Below are 22,933 nucleotides of genomic sequence, written 5' to 3' on the forward strand. Positions count from 1 at the left end.
GTGGAAGTCAGTGTGGCGATTCCTCAGGGATCTAGAACTAGAAATTCCATTCGACCCAGCCATCCCATTACTGGGTATATACCCAAAGGACTATAAATCATGCTGCTATAAAGACACATGCACACGTATGTTTATTGCCGCATTATTCACAATAGCAAAGACTTGGAACCAACCCAAATGTCCAACAATGATAGACTGGATTAAGAAAATGTGGCACATCTACACCATGGAATACTATGCAGCCATAAGAAATGATGAGTTCATGTCCTTTGTAGGGACATGGATGAAATTGGAAATCATCATTCTCAGTAAACTATCGCAAGAACAAAAAACCAAACACCGCATATTCTCACTCATAGGTGGGAATTGAACAATGAGAACACATGGACACAGCAAGGGGAACATCACACTTCAGGGACTGTTGTGGGTTGGGGGGAGGGGGGAGGGATAACATTGGGAGATATACCTAATGCTAGATGACGAGTTGGTGGGTGCAGTGCACCAGCATGGCACATGTATACATATGTAACTTACTGCACATTGGGCACATGTACCATAAAACCTAAAGTATAATAATAATAATAATAATAATAATTACAATAAAAGAAAAAAAAAAAACTTTTAGGTTTAGGGATACATGTTGCAGGTTTGTTAGATGGGTAAATTGTGTGTCACATGGGTTTGGTGTGCGGATTATTTCCTCATCCAGGTAATAAGCATAGCAAACTCATACTAGAAAACATTGTGGTATGTCAAATTTTAGCCAAAATAATAATTACGTAACCTTAAATTCTCATAATAAAATTTAAATAATAAATAATTTAATATAAAAAAAAAAAAAAAAAAAAAAGAAAATTCTTTTCTTTAAGAATGTTGGATATTGGCCCCCAGTCTCTCCTGGCTTGTAGAGTTTCTGCCGAGAGATCCACTGTTAGTCTGATGGGCTTCTCTTTGTGGGTGACCCGACCTTTCTCTCTGGCTGCCCTTGACATTTTTTCCTTCATTTCAACTTTGGTGAATCTGACAGTTATGTCTCTTGGAGTTGCTCTTCTCGAGGAGTATCTTTGTGGCATTCTCTGTATTTCCTGAATCTGAATGTTGGCCTTCCTTGCTAGATTGGGGAAGTTCTCCTGGATAATATCCTGCAGAGTGTTTTCCAACTTGGTTCCATTCTCCCCGTCATTTTCAGGTACACCAGTCAGACGCAGATTTGGTCTTTTCACATAGTCCCATATTTGTTGGAGGCTTTGTTCATTTCTTTTTATTCTTTTTTCTCTAAACTTCCCTTCTCACTTCATTTCATTCATTTCATCTTCCATCACTGATATTGTTTCTTCCAATTGATCGCATCAGCTCCTGAGGCTTCTGTATTCTTCACGTAGTTCTCGAGCCTTGGCTTTCAGCTCCATCAGCTCCTTTAAGCACTGCTCTGTATTTGTTATTCTAGTTATACATTCGTCTAAATTTTTTTGAAAGTTTTTAACTTCTTTGCCTTTGGTTTGAATTTCCTCCTGTAGCTCGGAGTAGTTTGATCATCTGAAGTCTTCTTCTCTCAGCTCGTCAAAGTCATTCTCCGTCCAGCTTTATTCTGTTGCTGGTGAGGAACTGCATTCCTTTGGAGGAGGAGAGGCACTCTGCTTTTTAGAGTTTCCAGTTTTTCTGCTCTGTTTTTTCCCCATCTTTGTGGTTTTATCTACTTTTGGTCTTTGATGATGGTGATGTACAGATGGGTTTTTGGTGTGGATGTCCTTTCTGTTTGTTAGTTTCCCTTCTAACAGACAGGACCCTCAGCTGCAGGTCTGTTGGAGTTTGCTAGAGGTGCAATCCAGACCCTGTTTGCCTGGGTATCAGCAGTGGTGGCTGCAGAACAGCAGATTTTCCTGAACTGCGAATGCTGCTATCTGATCGTTCCTCTGGAAGTTTTGTCTCAGAGGAGTATCCGGCCGTGTGAGGTGTCAGTCTGCCCCTACTGGGGGGTGCCTCCCAGTTAGGCTGCTCGGGGGTCAGGGGTCAGGGACCCACTTGAGCAGGCAGTCTGGCCATTTTCAGATCTCCAGCTGCATGCTGGGAGAACCACTGCTCTCTTCAAAACTGTCAGACAGAGACATTGAAGTCTGCTGAGGTTACTGCGGTCTTTTTGTATGTCTGTGCCCTGCCCCTAGAGGTGGAGCCTAGAGAGGCAGGCAGGCCTCCTTGAGCTGTGGTGGGCTCCACCCAGTTCGAGCTTCTCGGCTGCTTTGTTTACCTAAGCAAACCTCTGCAATGGCAGGTGCCCATCCCCCAGCCTCGCTGCCGCCTTGCAGTTTGATCTCAGACTGCTGTGCTAGCAATCAGGAAGACTGCATGGGCATAGGACCCTCCGAGCCAGGTGCGGGATATAATCTTGTGCGCCGTTTTTTAAGCCCATCAGAAAAGTGCAGTATTAGGGTGGGAGTGACCCGATTTTCCAGGTGCCATCTGTCACCCCTTTCTTTGACTAGGAAAGGGAACTCCCTGACCCCTTGTGCTTCCCGAGTTGGGGAATGCCTCGCCCTGCTTCAGCTCGCAGACGGTGCGCTGCACCCACTGTCCTGCGCCCACTCTCTGGCACTCCCTTGTGAGATGAACCCGGTACTTCAGATGCAAATGCAGAAATCACCCAGCTTCTGTGTTGCTCACGCTGGGAGCTGTAGACTGGAGGTGTTCCCATTCGGCCATCCTGGCTTATATCCCCCGAAAATCTCTTCTTTTTTTATATACCCTCCAGAAGACTTACTTGGATGGTGAAATATAGCTTTTGTTGATAATTGAGTTCTATAGGCAGGAAGAAGTAGCCATAACCTGGGAAGCATAACAGCTTAGCTTTTAATATATTAATTTAACAGGTTCTCTTTTTTATATACCTTTTATACAAGGTACACTCTTTTATACAAGAGCTGCCTGTCCTGCCCAACATACCTTGCCAGGGATTGTTTAGGATCTACAGGAAAGGCTTGGTACTTACAAGTAAACTAACTTGAAAAAGTTGGCAATATGTATTTGAAAATTATTTTAAAATTTTGAAATCCTGCCATTTGTGAAAAATAGATTAATCTGGAGAACATTATGCTAAATGAAATAAGCCAGACACAGAAAAAAGATATTGTGTCATATCACTTATTTGTGGAATCCAAAAAAGTCAAGCTTATAGAAGCTGAGAGTAGAATGTTGGTTGCCAGAGGCTGGATAGGAAGGTGGATTGGAGACATGTTGGTAAAAGGGTGCAAACTTTCAGTTCTGAAATGAATACGTTCTGAGGGTCTAATGTACCATATGGTTGACTATAGTTAATAATACTGCACTGTAGACTTGAAATTTGTGAATTGAGTAGATCTTAAGTGTTCTCACCACACCCAAACAAAATGGTAACTATATGCAGTGATGGATATATTAATCAACTTTATTGTGGTAATCATATCATATTGGATATATATGTCAAATCATCGTGTATACCTTGAATATATATAACTTTATTTGTCAATTATGCCTCAATAAACCTGAAAAAAAGCAAATAAACAAACAATAACAGGATCAGGCATTAAAGAAAAATATTTCAAAGCCAGGAAAGTAAATAGTAAAGAAGATGAGATATACGTTTAAAAATATATCCAACTTTTGCTCCAAGAACTACCACAGGAATATACCAGGAAAACTGAAAGAATTCACAGACCTTTTCAAAGAAGCAGCTTGCCATTGCAAACGCTGGTGAGACACCTGAAAAACTGAGTTCCCAAAGTGTGAGAGGGGAAAAAGTCAGCCTCTGAACACCCATCCCCACTGGGGAACCTGAAAATCCAGATCATGGGAGAAGGATTTAACCTTACCTAGAGCTGAAACAGATTTAGGGAGCTGAGTGAAATATAAAAGTAGAAGAAGCAGTTTGAAGAGCCTTGTAGGCACTCCCAGTCCTCAGCTTGAGCCCCAGGGAAGCCATTCCTGGTCTTATCTCACAGAGGTCCTGAGGGAAGGGAAGGCAGCCAGCAGAATTGGGGAGGGGCCACAGGGTGAAAGAAGGTCCTAGCTGAACTTCTGTAATAATTTTGACTGAGCACAAACTTTCCTGAGGAGAATCCAGGGTTAGGGAGAGGTGAACAGGAAGTGCAGATATGAGTGCAGAAGCCACAGCTGAAGTTGCAGGCAGGTGGGGAGGTGAAGCCTGAAAGCCCTGCTTGCTATCTCAGCAAGGAGGCTTGTGGCCTGGGGCAAGATCACAGCCCTCCTCTCCAGCTGCCTGGATATAAACTCTGCTATTGGTGGGGCACAATGCGAGTGAGACTGGCCTTGCTGGCTGCATGACAGCTAGGTGAGGTCTGTCACTGCTGGCTTTCCCCCACTTTCCTGGTGACCTGTATAACACAGCAGAGGCAACCATAGTGCCCCTAGGAACATAACTCCATTGGCCTGAGAAACCTCTCACCCCCAACACTCAAAGTGGCCAGAGCAAGCTCCACTCAAGAAGAGTCTGATCTCAGACCTGCCTAACCCTGCCCCCACCTGATGATTTTTCTCTACCTGCCCTGGTAGCCTAAGACAAAAGATATAAGCTATTGGGAGCTGTATGGCCCCACCTATCACCTAAAAAACCCTAGTACTCATCCTGGCCAACATAGGGCAAGATTATATCCCCCTTCTACTACTGCAGCTGGTGCTCTCTTGAAAGCATCACCTGCTGGCTGGATGCCAACCAAGTCATTACATCAACTCATAACAGAACAATCCTGCTCCAAAGAAGGAGAAAACAACAGCTAACTTTTACCACTTTCAACACCCTGGCTAGTCAGAGATCCTGAGTCTGCCCACATGACAACTTCACTGCTAGCATAACTAGCATTTGCAGAAACCAGTGCACTAAACAAAACTACAACCAGGGACTCCCACAGAGTTCACTTCACCCCCTGCCACTTCCACTGGAGCAGGTCCTAGTATCTACGGCTGGGAGACCTGAAGATGAATCACATCCCAGGACTCTTTGCAGACATACCCCACCACCAGCCTAAATCCCAGTAGCCACACTGGGTGGCTAGTCCAAAGAAGGCAATAACAATCAGTGCAGTCTGACTCTTAGGAAGCCCTATCCCTAGAGGAAGAGGGAGAGAACCACATCAATGAATCACCCCATGGGACAAAATAATATGAATGGCAGCCCTTGAGTTCCAGAACATTCCACTGAAACAGTCTAGCCAAATAAGAAGAAACCAGAAAAGTAATTCTTGGTAATATGACAAAACAAGGATCTATAAAACTCCCAAAAGACCACACTAGCTCTTCAGCAGTGGATCCAAACCAAGAAGAACTCTCTGAATTGCAGATATAGAATTCAGAAGGTTGATTATTAAGCTACTCAAGGGGCACCAGACAAAGGTGAACAACAACTTAAAGAAATTTTTAGAAAATAATAAAATATGGATGAAAAAGTCTCCAGAGTAATGGATACCATAAAGAAAAGACAATCATAGCTTCTGGAAATGAAAGCACACTTAGAGAAATGCAAAATACATTGGAAACTTTCAACAATAAAATAAAACAAATAGAAGAAAGAACTTCCACGCTCAAAGAAAAGGCTTTTGAATTAACCCAATCCAACAAAGGCAAAGGAAAAAGAATTAAAAAATGAACAGAGCTTCCAAGAAATTTGGGATTATGTTAGATGACCAAACATAAGAATAATTGTTGTTCCTGAGGAAAAGAGAAATCTAAACGTTTGGAAAACTTATTTGAGAGAATAATAAAAAAAAATCTTCCCTGGTCTTGCTAGAGATATAGGCATCCAATTATAAGAAACTCAAAGAGCACCCAGGAAATTCATTGCAAAAAGATCATCACCTAGGAACATAGTCATCAGGTTATCTAAAGTCAAGACAAAGAAAAGAATCTTAAGAGCTATGAGGCAAAAGGATCAGGTAACATATGAAGAAAAACCTGTAAGATTAACTGCAGATTTCTCAGCAGAAAACCTGCAAGCCAGAAGGGATTCAGGTCCTATTGATAAACTCCTTAAACAAATTATCAGTCATTTTGTATCCAGTGAAACTAAGTTTCATAAATGAAGGAGAGATAAAGTCTTTCTCAGACACACAAATGCTGAGAGAATTTGCCACAACCAAGCCAGCACTAAAAGAAATGCTAAAAGGAATCCTAGATCTTGAAACGAAACCTTGAAATGCACCAAAATAGAACCTCCTTAAAGCATAAATCTCACAGAACCTATAAAACAATAATACAATAAGAAAAACAAGGTATTTGGGTAACAACTAGCATGATGAATAGAATAGTACCTCACATCTCAATACTAACATTGAATACAAATGGCCTAAATGCTCTACTTAAAAGATGCAGAATGGCAGAATGGATAAAAATCCAACAACCAAGTATCTGCTGTCTTCAACAGACTCACCTAACACATAAGGACTCACATAAACTTAAGGTAAAGGGGTGGAGAAAGATATTCCATACAAATAGACACCAAAAGCGAGCAGGAGTAGCTATTCTTATATCAGACAAAACAGACGTTAAAGCAACAACAGTTAAAACAGATAAAGAGGGGCATTATATAATGACAAAAGGATTAGACCAACAGGAAAATATCACAATCATAAATACATATGCACCTAACACTGGAGCTCCCAAATTTATAAAATAATTACTACCAGACCTAAGAAATGAAATAAACGGCAATAGTGGGAAACTTCAGTACTCTACTGAAAGCACTAGACAGGTCATCAAGACAGAAAGTCAACAAAGAAACAATAGACTTAAAAGAAGAAATGGACTTAACAGATATATACAGAATATTCTACCCAACAACTGCAGAATATACATTCTTTTCATCAGCACATGGAACATTCTCCAAGATAGACCATATGATAGGCCACAAAAAGTGATTCAATAAATTTAAGAAATTCAAAATTATATCGAGTACTCTTGCAGACCACAGTGGAATAAAATTAGAAATCAACTTCAATAGGAACCCTTAAAAGTATACAAATACATGAAAAATAATCTTCTGAATGATCCTTTGGTCAACGATGGAATCAAGATGGAAATTAAAAAATTATTTGAACTGAACAATAACAGTGACACAGCCAGTCAAAACCTCTGGGATACAGCAAAAGCAGTGCTAAAAGAAAAGTTCATAGTATTAAACGCCTATATCAAAAAGTCTGAAAGAGCACAAACAGACAACTAAGCTCACACATCAATGAACTAGAGAAACAAGAACAAATCAAACCCAAACCCAGCAGAAGAAAAGCAGTAACAAAGATCAGAGCAGAACTAAATAATATTGAAAGAAAAAAATACAAAAGATAAATGAAACAAAAAGATGGTTCTTTAGAAAGATAAACAAAAGTGATAGACCATTAGCAAGATTAACCAGAAAAAAAGGAAGAAGACCCTAATAAGCTGAATTAGAAATAAAATGGGAGATATTACATCCCATAGCACAGAAATACAAAGGATCATTCAAGGTTGCTATGAACAACTTTATGTGCAAAAATTAGAAAACTAGAGAAGAAGGATACATTCCTTGAAATATACAACCCCCCTAGATTAAACTATGAGGAAATATAACTTTTGAATATACCAATAACAAGTAGCAAGATTGAAACAGTAATAAAAAAATTGCCAACAACAAAAATCCAGGAGCAGATGCATTCACAGCTGAATTCTAGCAAGCCTTCAAAGAAGAATTAGTACCAATCCTATTATAACTATTCCAAAGGATAGAGAAAGAGGGACTCCTCCCTAAATCATTTTATGAAGCCATTATCACCCTAATACCAAAACCAGGAAAGGATATAACAAAAAAAGAATACTACAGACCAATATCCTGATGAACATAGATGTAAATATCCTTGACAAAATACTAGCTAAATGAATTCAACAGGATACCAAAAAGATAATACACCATGATTAAGTGGGTTTCATACCAGGGATGCAGAGTTGGTTTAACATACGCAAGTCAATAAATGAGACACACTACATAAACATAAGTAAAAGCAAAAATCATATCATCTCGATAGATGCAGAAAATCGTTTGACAAAATTTAGCATCCCTTTATGAGTAAAACTCAGCAAAACTGGCATAAAAGGGACATACCTTAAGGTAATAGAAGTTATCTATGATAAATCCACAGACAACATTATATTAAATGGGGAAAAGTTCAAAGCATTTCCCTTGAGAACTGAAACAAGACAAAGATGCCTACTTTCACCACTTCTATTCAACATAGTACCAGAAGTCCTAGCCAGAGCAATCAGACAAGTGAAACAAATAAAGGGCATCCACATTGGTAATGAAAAAATCAAACTATTGCTGTTTGCTGATGACATGATCATATACCTGAAAACCCTGAAGACTCACCCAAAAAGCTCAGAGACCCAATAACTGAATTCAGTAATGTTTCAGGATACAAAATTAATGCACCCAAATCAATAGCACTGCTATACACCAGCAGTGCCCAAGCTGAGAATCAAATCAGGAACTCAACCCGTTTTACAACAGCTGCAAAAACACAAAAACAAAGCCCTTAGGAATATACCTAGCCAAAGAGGTAAAATATCTGTACAAGAAAAACTACAAAACACTGCTGAAAGAAATTATTGATGATACAAACAAATGGAAACACCTCCCATGAGCATGGATGGGGAGCATACTGCTGAAAGCAAGCTATAAATTCAATGCAATTCCCATCAAAATGCCACCATCATTCTTCACAGAGCTAGAAACAACAATCCTAAAATTTATGTGGAACAAAGAAAGAGCCTGCATAGCCAAAGCAAGACTAAGCAAAAAGAACAAATCTGGAGGTATCACATTACTTGACTTCAAAGTATACTACAAGGCTGTAGTTGCCAAAACAACATGGTACTGGTTTAAAAATAGGCACATAGACCAATGCAGCATAATAGGGAACCCAGAAATAAAGCCAAATACTTAACAGTCAACTCATATTTAACAAAGCAAACAAAAACTAAAGTGGGGAAAGGACACCCTATTCAACAAACGGTGCTGGCATAATTGGCAATCCAAAACTAGAAGAATGAAACTGAATTTTCATCTCTCACCTAATACAAAAATCAACTCAAGATAGATCAAAAACTTAAATCTAAGACCTGACACCAAAAAATTCTAGAAGATAACATCAGAAAAACTCTTCTAAACATTGGCCTAGGCAAAAAGTTTATGACCAAGAACCCAAAAGCAAATGGAACAAAAATAAAGATAGATGGAACTTAATTAAAGTAAAAAGCTTCTGCACAGAAAAAAAAAAAAAAAAAATCAGCGGAGTTAACAGACAACCCACAGAGTGGGAGAAAATCTTCACAAGCTATGCATCCAACAAAGGACTAATATACAGAATCTCCAAGGAACTCAAACAAATCAGCAAGAATAAAATGAACAACCCCATCAAAAAGTGGGCTAAGAACATGAATAGACAATTCCCCAAAGAAGATATACAAATGTCCAGCAAACAGGAAAAAAATGCTCGACATCACTAATGATCAGGGAAATGCAAATCTAAACCACAATGCAATACCACCTTACTCCTGGAAGAATGGCCATAATTAAAAATAAATAAATAATACATGTTGGCATAGATGTGGCGAAAAGGGAACACTTTTACACTGCTGTTGGGAATGTAAACTGGTATAACCACTACGGAAAACATTATGGAGATTCCCTAAAGAACTAAAAGTAGATCTCCCATTTGATCCAGAAATCTCACTATTGGGTATCTACCCAGAGAAAAGGAAGTCATTATATAAAAAAGACACTTACACAGGCATGTTTATAGCAGCACAATTTACAATTGCAAAAATATGAAACCAGCCTAAATGCCCATCAACCAACGAGTGGATAAAGAAAACGTGCTTATGTATCATGGAATTGTTCTTAGCCATAAAAAGGAATGAATCAATGGCATTCACAGCAACCTAGATGGAGTTGGAGACCATTATTCTAAGTGAAGTAACTTAGGAATGGAAATCCAAACATCATATATTCTCACTTATAATTGGGAACTACGCTATGAGGATACAAAGGCATAAGAATGATATAATGGACTCTGGGGACTTGAGAGGATGGGTGGGAAGGGGCTGAGGGATTCAAGACTACACATTGGGTGCAGTGTGCACTGCTCGGGTGATGGATGCACCAAAATCTCAGAAATCATACCTAAAGAATTTATCCATGTAACCAAACACTACCTGTTTTCCAAAAAGGAATGAAATAGTAATAATAAAAAGCACAACAACAACACAAAAGAAAATATACCCAATAGACATTTTGATATCTAAGAAATAAGGTAAGATAGACATATACAAGGTGATACAAATAATCATTTGGAATAAATGTGAATCAACAGTATTTGTTCAGAATATTGGCTATCCTTTTAGTTAATAGATTTTTGTTCATAAGAAATTTAAAATTACAGTGCAGTGGCTTGAGCATCACCAAAGTCAACTTCAATTAAGGGATTCTGGGAGCTTAGTGCAAAAAGATACTGCCAAGTTGTTCAGCAGAGGACTAAGTATTAATAGAAAATCATATCAGACTTCCCTTTCTCAGCTATACAGTGCAATTTTTGGTTCATAGGCTAAATCTAGTATTGCATGTGAAATACTATCTAGTACAAACATAAAGTGTGATATACAGTAGAAGAATGTAACCTGGACTAATTTGAGGACCTGGATTCTAGAAAGTCATATCAACATGATCAAACTTAGTTTCCATTGTCTGCTCCTGCACTTACTGCTTGTATGCCATTATCAAGTTACTTAATCTCAATAGATCTGTTTTCTTATCTGTAAAATTGAGATAACAATAGGTCCTACCTCCTAGGGTTGTTGGAAAGTTTAAGTGAGATAAAGCATATTGCATAGAAAATAGGGTTTAATATTAATTCTCTTTTGTCTTCTCCCAACTCTACTCCTTATGATGTGACTTCAAATTAGGCACCAAGTCAAATTTTCTTACCTGTAAAACAGGAATAATAATTGTGGGCCTAATTACTCCACAATGTCAAATGAGATAACCTATATAAAAGTGTTTTTTAAAGGCACTGTATAGATAAATGAGAATGATTCCTATTAGTACATGCAAATGGTTTGCTGTTTTCAATGATTTTTAGGGATTATCTCAAATTTACAGCTTAAAACCTAAAATGAAGTTTATAGTCATCTTAATTATTTCAGGAGAAATTTCTCATTTTTTTTTTCTTTATTTGGTTTTGTGCCTTCATCAAAATGTGGAAAGCAAGAGAGTTAAACTCAAATTTGTCAATTCTGCTGTTAGTATCTATGGTGAAGGTTTCCATGCTGCCTAACATTATCCTTTTGTTTTTAAAAAAACATGCTATCCATTACCTGTATAACCATGGAGAAGTTCAAGATCTTCTCTTATTTTTTCCTGTGTCTGTTCTAGCATCTAGCAACATGCCTGGCAAATAGTAAGGGCTTGACCAGTATTTTTTAACTAAATTATTTCATGAATCTATGGGAGTGTATAAAGAAGACTGGATTTAGAGTCAAAAGACTAGGGTTCCTGTCTTGGGTCTGTTCCATTTGGATGTTTAACCACGAACAAGTCACTTAAGGAAAGAGAATTACAGAAATATTGTCTGTAAATGAGGATTGGCAATCCTCAAGTTTTTTGGAGAATTAAGAGAACGTAGATGAAACTTTTTTTGTAAATTATAAAACACCAAATTTAAGGTGTTATGATTAGTCACTAGTGAATTTTGCTTTAATAGAGTCTTAAATAATTAAACTGGCTGGATGAATAGACCAAATGCTTATTAGCTAATATAGGTAAATGTATGCATAAATGTTTTCTATGAAAGTGAAAACACAAGGCACAAAGGCAATTGTACTATTCTAGTTCATATTCTGTGGCATTGAGAATAAGGTTACTTGCCTAATGAGACACTGAACAAAACTATAGTGCAGTTTTCATCCTGGAATGCCCTACAATAACATTTAAAATTCATTACTGCATTTCGATTACTGCTAATAATACAATACTTTGTTTCAGTGTTTTTCCTTAGAGTACTCATTGGCAAAGTAGCCATTCAATTGTTCTTGCCCATTTCAAGTTAGTTGATGCCACTTTTCAACTTAGAGACCCTTTAATTTGCATTATGTGCTAGGTGAAAAGATGCACAGGTTTTCAAAAGTGAGTGATATTACAATTCTAGGTTGCAATTCTTATCATCCAATCCAATTTAAACTCTCTACATTGTAATTATAGCTAACAGTGTACTGACCTGGAAAATCAGACAAAAAGCAGAAAAATAAAGGGAGAAAAATATCACTGATACCAATACCAAAATAACAAACAAAACAATGGAAAACAGAGAGCCAGACCAAGGCTCAAATCCCACCAAAAACTCGGATATTCCTGTTACCTGTTACTCATACTTCTTTGAATCTCTGAATGTGTTGGTAAGATTCATGTATGGAAAAATAATTTTAAGAATTGGCTTTTTGGCATACTGCCCAAAGCAACGTACAGATTCAATGCTATTCCTATCAAACTACCAATGACATTCTTTACAGAAATAGAAGAAACTATTTTAAATTTCATATGGAACTGAAAAAGAGCCAGAGTACCCAAGGCAATCTTAAGCAAAAAGAACAAAGGCATCACATTACCTGACTTCAAACTATACTAAAAGGCTACAGTAACCAAAATAGCATGATACTGATACAAAAAGTATCACCAATGGAACAGAATATACCAATGGAACAGAATAGAGAGCCCAGAAATAATGCCACACACCTATATCATCTGATTTTTGACAAAATTGACCACAACAAGCAACAGAGAAAAGACTCCCTCTTCAATAAATGGTGCAAAGATACCTGGCTAGTCACATGCAGAAGATTAAAACTGGGCCCCTTCCTTATGCCTTATACAAAAATCAACTCAAAAAGGATTAAAGACTTAAACATAAAACCTACAACCATTAAAAAACCCTGAAAGATAATGAGGAAATACCATTCTGGACATAGGACATGGCAAATATTTCATGATGAAGACACCAAAAGCAATTTCAATAAAAACAAAAATTGACAAATGGGATCTAATTAAACTGAAGATCTTCTGCACAGCAAAAGAAACTATCAACAGAGTAAACAGACAACCTACAGAATGGGAGAAAGCATTTGCAAACTATACATCCAACAAAAGTCTAATATCCAGAATCTATAAAAAGAAACTGAACAAATCAACAAGCAAAAAGCAAACAACCCCATAAAAATGTGGGCAAAGGACATCAATAGACACTTTTCAAAGGAAGACATACATATGGCCAAGCAGCATATAAAAAATTCTCAACATCACTAATCATTAGAGAAATGCAAATCAAAACCATAATGAGATACCATGTCACACTAGTCAGAATGGCTACTACTAAAAAGTAAAAAAAAAAAAAAAAAAGAAAAACAGATAGATGCTGGAGAGGAAGAGGAGAAAAGAGAACACACTGCTGGTGGAAATGTAAATTAGTTCAGCCATTGTGGAAAGCAGTTTGTTGAGTTCTCGAATAACTCAAAGAACAATTACCATTTGACCCAGAAATCCCATTACTGGGTATATACCCAAAGAAATATAAAACACTCTACCATAAAGACACATGCAAATTTATGTTCACTGCAGCACTATTCGCAATAGAAAAGACATGGAATCAACCTAAATGTCCATCAACACTAGACTGGATAAAGAAAACGTGGTACATATACACTATGGAATACTGTGCAGCCATAAAAAAGAATGACATCATGTGCTTAGCAGCAACAGGGATGGAGCTGGAGGCCATTACCCTTAGCAAACTAATACAGGAACAAAAACCCAAATACCACATGTTCTCACTTATAAGTGGGAGCTAAACACTGAGTACATATAGACACGAAGAGGAGAACAACAGACACGGGGGCCTACTTGTGAGTGGAGAAAGGGAGGAGGGTGAGGATAAAAAAACTACCTATCAGGTACTATGCTTATCACCTGGGTGATGAAATAATCTGCATATCAACCCATGTGACATGGAAATTACCTGAATAACAAACCTGCACATGTACCCTTGAACCCAAAATAATAGTTAAAAACAAATAAATGTAATTTAAACTTAATATATAAAAAAGAATTGACTTTTCAGAAGGCAAAATAGAGAATGTCAACATTGGAAGAAAATTTAAGTTTCAAATACTAAATGAATCTCATTTTATATTTAAATTAATTGTTTTTGATCTTTTATTTTATTTTATGTTATTATACTTTAAGTTCTAGGGTACATGTGCACAACGTGCAGGTTTGTTACATATGTATATATGTGCCATGTTGGTGTGCTGCACCCATTAACTCATCATTTACATTAGGTATATCTCCTAATGCTATCCCACCCCCCTCCCCACACCCCACGACAGGCCCTGGTGTGTGATGCTCCCCTTCCTGTGTCCAAGTGTTCTCATTGTTCAATTCCCACCTATGAGAGAGAACATGCGGTGTTTGCTTTTTGTCCTTGTGATAGTTTGCTCAGAATGATGGTTTCTAGTTTAATCCATGTCCCTACAAAGGACATGAACTCATCATTTTTTATGGCTGCATAGTATTCCATGGTATATATGTGCCACATTTTCTTAATCCAGTCTATCATTGATGGACATTTGGGTTGGTTCCAAGTCTTTGCTATTGTGAATAGTGCCACAATAAACATACGTGTGCATGTGTCTTTATAGCAGCATGATTTATAGTCCTTTGGGTATATACCCAGTAATGGGATGGCTGGGTCAAATGGTATTTCTAGTTGTAGATCCCTGAGGAATCGCCACACTGACTTCCACAATGGTTGAACCAGTTTACAGTCCCACCAACAGTAAAAGTGTTCCTGTTTCTCCACATCCTCTCCAGCACCTGTTGTTTCCTGACTTTTTAATGATCGCCGTTCTAACTGGTGTGAGATGGTATCTCATTGTGGTTTTGATTTGCATTTCTCTGATGGCCAGTGATGATGAGCATTTTTTCATGTGTCTGTTGGCTGCATAAATGACTTATTTATTTTTAAGATAATCACCTTGATTGAGAATAAGCACGTCACTTTATAGACAGGGAAAGTGAGGTACAGAGAGGGGAAGAAACTTGTGAAATGTCACTCAATTTTTTGGCAGAATTAGCTGGTCTCTAATTTTCAAGTTATCCTTCTTTTAGAAGGGAGCCTGTAAGTCACTCTTTGTCAAAGTCTATGATTTTTAAAAATCAGAATGGCTGGGTGTCTTAAGAATAAAAACAGAGCTCCCAGCATGAGCGATGCAGAAGACAGGTGATTTCTGCATTTCCAGCTGAGGTACCAGGTTCATCTCATTGGGGAGTGCCAGACAGTGGGTGCAGGACACTGGGTGCAGCGCAACGTGCATGAGCCGAAGCATGGCGAGGCATTGACTCACCCAGGAAGTGCAAGGGGTCAGGGAATTCCCTTTCCTAGTCAAATAAAGTGGTGACAGATGGCACCTGGAAAATCGGGTCACTCACACCCTAATATTGTGCTTTTCCAATGGGTTTAACAAACGGCACACCAGGACATAATATACCGCACCTGGATCAGAAGGCCCTACGCCCACAGAGCCTTGCTCATTGCTAGCACAGCAGTCTGAGATCAAATTGCAAGGTGGCAGTGAGGCTGGGGGAGGGGCGCCCGCCATTGCCAAGGCTTGAGTAGGTAAAGCAGCCGGGAAGCTCCAACTGGGTGGAGCCCACCACAGCTCAAGGAGGCCTGCCTGCCTCTGTAGGCTCCACCTCTGGGGGCAGGGCACAGACAAACAAAAGGCAGCAGTAACCTCTTCAGACTTAAATGTCCCTGTCTGACAGCTTTGAAGAGAGTAGTGGTTCTCACAGCATGCAGCTTGAGATCTGAGAATGGGCACACTGCCTCCTCAAGTGGGTCCTGACCCCCGAGTAGCCTAACTGGGAGGCACCCCTCAGTAGGGGAAGACTGACACCTCACACGGCCGGGTACTCCTCTGAGACAAAATTTCCAGAGGAACAATCAGGCAGCAGCATTTGCGATTCACCAAAATCCGCTGTTCTGAAGCCACCATTGCTGATAACCAGGCAAACAGGGTCTGGAGTGAACCTCCAGTAAACTCCAACAGACCTGCAGCTGAGGGTCCTGACGGTTAGAAGCAAAACTAACAAACAGAAAGGACATCCACACCAAAAACCCATCTGTACGTCACCATCATCAAAGACCAAAGGTAGATAAAACCACAAAGATGGGGGGAAAAACAGAGCAGAAAAACCGGAAACTCTAAAAATCAGAGTGCCTCTCCTCCAAAGGAACGCAGCTCCTCACCAGCAACGTAACAAAGCTGGATGGAGAATGACTTTGACGAGTTGAGAGAAGAAGGCTTCAGACGATCAAACTATTCCAAGCTAAAGGAGGAAGATCAAACCAATGGCAAAGAAGTTAAAAACCTTGAAAAAAAATTAGACGAATGTATAACTAGAATAACCAGTGTAGAGAAGTCCTTAAATGACCAGATGGAGCTGAAAACCATGGCACGAGAACTACGTGAAAAATGCACAAGCCTCAGTAGCTGATGTGATCAACTGGAAGAAAGGGTATCAGCAATGGAAGACGAAATGAATGAAATGAAGTGTGAAGAGAAGTTTAGAGAAAAAAGAATACAAACCAATGATCAAAGCCTCCAACAAATATGGAACTATGTGAAAAGACCAAATCTACGTCTGATTGGTGTACCTGAAAGTGACGGGGAGAATGAACCAAGTTGGAAAACACTCTGCAGGATATTATCCAGGAGAACTTCCCCAATCTAGCAAGGAAGGCCAACATTCAGATTCAGGAAATACAGAGAATGCCACAAAGATACTCCTCGAGAAGAGCAACTCCAAGAGACGTAATTGTCAGATTCACCAAAGTTGAAATGAAGGAAAAAATGTTAAGGGCAGCCAGAGAGAAAGGTCGGGTTACCGTCAAAGGGAAGTCCATCAGACTAACAGCTGATCTCTCAGCAGAAACTCTACAGCCAGAAGAGAGTGGGGGCCAATATTCAACATTCTTAAAGAAAATAATTTTCAACCCAGAATTCCATATCCAGCCAAACTAAGCTTCATAAGTGAAGGAGAAATAAAATCCTTTACAGACAAGCAAATGCTGAGAGACTTTGTCACCGCCAGGCCTGCCCTAAAAGAGCTCCTGAAGGAAGCACTAAACATGGAAAGGAACAACCGATACCAGCCACTGCAAAAACATGCCAAATTGTAAAGACCGTCAAGGCTAGGAAAGAACTGCATCAACTAACGAGCAAAATAACCAGCTAATATCATAATGACAGGATCAAATTCACACATAACAATATTAACTTTAAATGCAAATGGACTAAATGCTCCAATTAAAAGACACAGACTGGCAAATTGGATAAAGAGTCAAGACCCATCAGTGTGCTGTATTCAGGAAACCCATCTCACATGCAGAGACACACATAGGCTCAAAATAAAGAGATGGAGAAAGATCTACCAAGCAAATGGAAAACAAAAAAAGGCAGGGGTTGCAATCCTAGTCTCTGATAAAACAGATTTTAAACCAACTAAGATTAAAAGAGACAAAGAAGGCCATTACATAATGGTAAAGGGATCAATTCAACAAGAAGTGCTGACTATCCTAAATATATATGCACCCAATACAGGAGCACCAAGATTCATAAAGCAAGTCCTTAGTGACTTACAAAGAGGCTTAGACTCCTACACAATAATAACGGGAGACTTTAACACCCCACTGTCAACATTAGACAGATCAATGAGACAGAAAGTTAAAAAGGATATCCAGGAATTGAACTCAGCTCTGCACCAAGTGGACCTAATAGACATCTACAGAACTCTCCACCCCAAATCAACAGAATATACATTCTTTTCAGCACCACACCACACCTATTCCAAAATTGACCACATAGTTGGACGTAAAGCACTCCTCAGCAAATGTAAAAGAATAGAAATTATAACAAACTGTCTCTCAGACCACAGTGCAATCAAACTGGAACTCAGGATTAAGAAACTCACTCAAAACTGCTCAACTACATGGAAACTGAACAACCTGCTCCCAAATGACTACTGGGTACATAACGAAATGAATGCAGAAATAAAGATGTTCTTTGAAACCAATGAGAACAAAGACACAACATACCAGAATCTCTGGGACACATTCAAAGCAGTGTGTAGAGGGAAATTCATAGCACTAAATGCCCACAAAGAAAGCAGGAAAGATCTGAAATTGACACCCTAACATCACAAATAAAAGAACTAGAGAAGCAAGATGAAACGCATTCAAAAGCTAGCAGAAGGCAAGAAATAACTAAGATCAGAGCAGAACTGAAGGAAATAGAGACACAAAAAACCCTTAAAAAAAATCAATGAATCCAGGAACTGGTTTTTTGAAAAGATCAATAAAATTGATAGACCGCTAGCAAGACTAATGAAGAAGAAAAGAGAGAAGAATCAAACAGACACAATAAAAAATGACAAAGGGGACATCACTACTGATCCCTCAGAAATACAATCTACCATCAGAGAATACTATAAACACTTCTACGCAAAAAAATTAGAAAATCTAGAAGAAATGAATAAATTCCTCAGCACATACACCCTCCCAAGACTAAACCAGGAAGAAGTTGAATCTCTGAATAGACCAATAAGAGGCCCTGAAATTGAGGCAATAATGAATAGCTTACCAACCAAAAAAAGTCCAGGACCACATGGATTGACAGCCGAATTCTACTAGAGGTAAAAGGAAGAGCTGGGACCATTCCTTCTGAAATGATTCCAATCAATAGAAAAAAAGGGAATCTTCCCTAACTCATTTTATGAGGCCAGCATCATCCTGATACCAAAGCCTGGCAGCAACACAACAAAAAAAGAGAATTTTAGACCAATATCCTTAATGAACATTGATGCAAAAATCCTCAATAAAATACTGGCAAACCGAAGCCAGCAGCACATCAAAAAGCTTATCCACCATGATCAAGTGGGCTTCATCCCTGGGATGCAAGGTTGGTTCAACATACACAAATCAATAAACGTAATCCAGCATATAAACAGAACCAAAAACAAAAACCACATGATTTTCTCATTAGATGCAGAAAAGGCCTTTGAAAAAATTCAACAACCTTCATGCTAAAAACTCTCAATAAATTAGGTATTGATCGGATGTATCTCAAAATAATAACGGCTGTCTATGACAAACCCACAGCCAATATCATACTGAATGGACAAAAACTGGAAGCATTCCCTTTGAAAACTGTCACAAGACAGGGATGCACTTTCTCACTACTCCTATTCAACATAGTGTTGGAGGTTCTGGCCAGGGAAATTGGGCAGGAGAAGGAAATAAAGGGAATTCAGTTAGGAAAAGAGGAAGACAAATTGTCCCTGTTTGCAGATGACATGATTGTATATCTAGAAAACCCCATCGTCTCAGCCCCAAATCTCCTTAAGCTGATAGGCAACTTCAGCAAAGTCTCAGGACACAAAATCAATGTGCAAAAATCACAAGCATTCTTCTACGCCAATAACAGACAAACAGCCAAATCCTGAGTGAACTCCCATTCACAATGGCTTCAAAGAGAGTAAAATACCTAGGAATCCAACTTACAAGGGATGTGAAGGACCTCTTCAAGGAGAACTACAAACCACTGCTTAATGAAATAAAAGAGGATACAAACAAATGGAAGAACATTCCATGCTCATGGGTAGGAAGAATCAATATTGTGAATATGGTCATACTGCCCAAGGTAATTTATAGATTCAATGCCATCCCCATCAAGCTACCAATGACTTTCTTCACAGATTGGAAAAAACTACTTTAAAGTTCATATAGAACCAAAAAGAGCCCTCATTGCCAAGTCAATCCTAAGCCAAAAGAACAAAGCTGGAGGCATCACACTACCTGACTTCAAACTATACTACAAGGCTACAGTAACCAAAACAGCGTGGTACTGGTACCAAAACAGAGATATAGACCAATGGAACAGAACAGAGCCCTGAGAAATAATGCCACATATCTACAACTATCTGATATTTGACAAACCTGACAAAAACAAGCAATGGGGAAAGGATTCCCTGTTTAATAAATGGTGCTGGGGAAACTGGCTAGCCATATGTAGAAAGCTGAAACTGGATCCCTTCCTTACACCTTATACAAAAATTAATTCAAGATGGACTAAAGACTTAAATGTTAGACCTAAAACCATAAAAACCCTAGAAGAAAACCTAGGCAGTACTATTCAGGACATAGGCATGTGTAAGGACTTCATGTCTAAAACACCAAAAGCAATGGCAACAAAAGCCAAAATTGACAAATGGGATCTAATTAAACTAAAGAGCTTCTGCACAGCAAAAGAAACTACCATCAGAGTGAACAGGCAATGTACAGAATGGGAGAAAATTTTTGCCATCTACTCATCTGACAAAAATGAACTCATACAAATTTACAAGAGAAAAACAAAGAACCCCATCAAAAATTGAGCGAAGGATATGAAGAGACACTTCTCAAAAGAAGACATTTATGCAGCCAAAAAACAGATGAAAAAATGCTCATCATCACTGGCCATCAGAGAAATGCAAATCAAAACCACAATGAGATACCATCTCACACCAGTTAGAATGGTGATCATTAAAAAGTGAGGAAACAACAGGTGCTGGAGAGGATTTGGAGAAATGGGAACACTTTTACACTGTTGGTGGGACTGTAAACTAGTTCAACCAGTGTGGAAGTCATTGTGGTGATTCCTCAGGGATCTAGAACTAGAAATACCATCTGACCCAGCCATCCCATTACTGGGTATATACCCAAAGGATTATAAATCATACTGCTGTAAAGACACATGCACATGTATGTTTATGGCGGCAGTATTCACAATAGCAAAGACTTGGAACCAACCCAAATGTCCAACAATGACAGAGTGGATTAAGAAAATGTGGCACATATACACCATGGAATACTATGCAGCCATAAAAAATGATGAGTTCATGTCCTTTGTAGGGACATGGATGAAGCTGGAAACCATCATTCTCAGCAAACTATCACAAGGACAAAAAACCAAACACCGCATGTTTTAACTCATAGGTGGGAATTCATCAATGAGAACACATGGACACAGGAAGGGGAACATCACACACCGGAGACTGTTGTGGGGTGGGGGGAGGGGGGAGGGATAGCATTAGGGGATATACCTAATGCTAAATGACGAGTTAATGGGTGCAGCACACCAACATGGCACATGTATACATATGTAACAAATCTGCACGTTGTGCACATGTACCCTTAAACTTAAAGTATTATAATAATAAATTTTTTAAAAAAAGAATAAAAACAGACAACCCAATTAAGAAGTGGGCAGAGGACACGAGCAGATACTTTTCAAAAGAGGACATACGTGCAACCAAAAGTATATGAAAAAATATTCAACATCACTGGTCATTTGAGAAATGCAAATGAAAACCACAATGAGATAGCATCTCCAACCAGTAAGAATGGCTTTTAATAAAAAGTCAAAAAATAACAGATGCTGGCAAGGTTGTGGAAGAAATTGAATGCTTATACACTGTAAGTGGAAGTGTAAAGTAGTTCAGCCATTGTGGAAGACAGTGTGGTGATTCCTGAAATAACTAAAAACAGAAAAACCGAAAAGTCTCTTTAGAAGATCATGGCAGATGGGAGGCAAGAGTAGATTGCAGTGCTGACTCCGATGGACAGAGCAGTGTATGGAGTCTCAGATCGTAAATTTTGCTAGAGGACCACTGCAGGAATAAATCAGGAAACTTAATAGGACCCAGAGACTCTCTGAAGGAAGCAGATTGCTCCTGCAGGACCTGAGAGACAATGCAAATACTCTGAGTGCCAAAACTGTGAATGTGGAAAAGGGAGATTATCCATCCCCAAACACAAACCCCCACTGGGGAAACTGAAGGTCTAGGTTATGGAAGATTCTGACCTTACCTGGAGCTGAGTCAATTTAGAGAGCTGAGCAAAATACAGGGGTAGAGGAAGCAGCAGAGAATGCCCTGTGAGCTCCCTGTGTAAACTGGCAACCCAGCTCTGCCTGGCCTCACAGGGGTCCTTCAGAAGGGTGCCAGAGGCACTGGGAAAAGGCCATTGGGAGAAAGAAATCTTCAGCTGAACTTTGTAACAACTTGAACTCATTGAGAAGTCTCCTAGCCAGAACTTGGGGGAGGCTGTGAATCTGGTGTGCGGACTCCACAAGTAGGGGAAAAAGGAAAGCCATACTTGCTTTCACACCTGGGAGGCTCAATAGCAATGGATCCAAACCAAGAAGAAATCCCTGATTTGCCTGAAAAAGATTTCAGGAGGTTAGTTATTAACCTAATCAGGAAGGCACCAGAGAAAGATGAAGCTCATGTAAGGAAATTTAAAAAATGATATAAGAGGTGAAGGGAGAAATAGTCAATGAAATAGATAGCATAAATAAAAAACAATGAAAACCTCAGGAAACAATGAATACCCTTATAGAAATGCAAAAATGAGAGAGGAGCCAAGATGGCCGAATAGGAACAGCTCCGGTCTACAGCTCCCAGTGTGAGCTACGCAGAAGACAGGTGATTTCTGCATTTCCATCTGAGGTACCGTGTTCATCTCACTAGGGAGTGCCAGACAGTGGGCGCAGGTCAGTGGGTGAGCGCACCGTGCGCCAGCCGAAGCAGGGGCGAGGCATTGCCTCACTCGGGAAGCGCAAGGGGTCAGGGAGTTCCCCTTCCAGGGGTGACAGAGAGCACCTGGAAAATCGGGCCACTCCCACCCGAATACTGTGCTTTTCCGACGGGCTTAGGAAACGGTGCCCCAGGAGAGTATAGCCCGCACCTGGCTCAGAGGGTCCTACGCCCACGGAG

The sequence above is a fragment of the Pongo pygmaeus genome, chromosome X (genome assembly GCF_028885625.2).
Source record: "Pongo pygmaeus isolate AG05252 chromosome X, NHGRI_mPonPyg2-v2.0_pri, whole genome shotgun sequence".
NCBI lineage: Eukaryota > Metazoa > Chordata > Mammalia > Primates > Hominidae > Pongo > Pongo pygmaeus.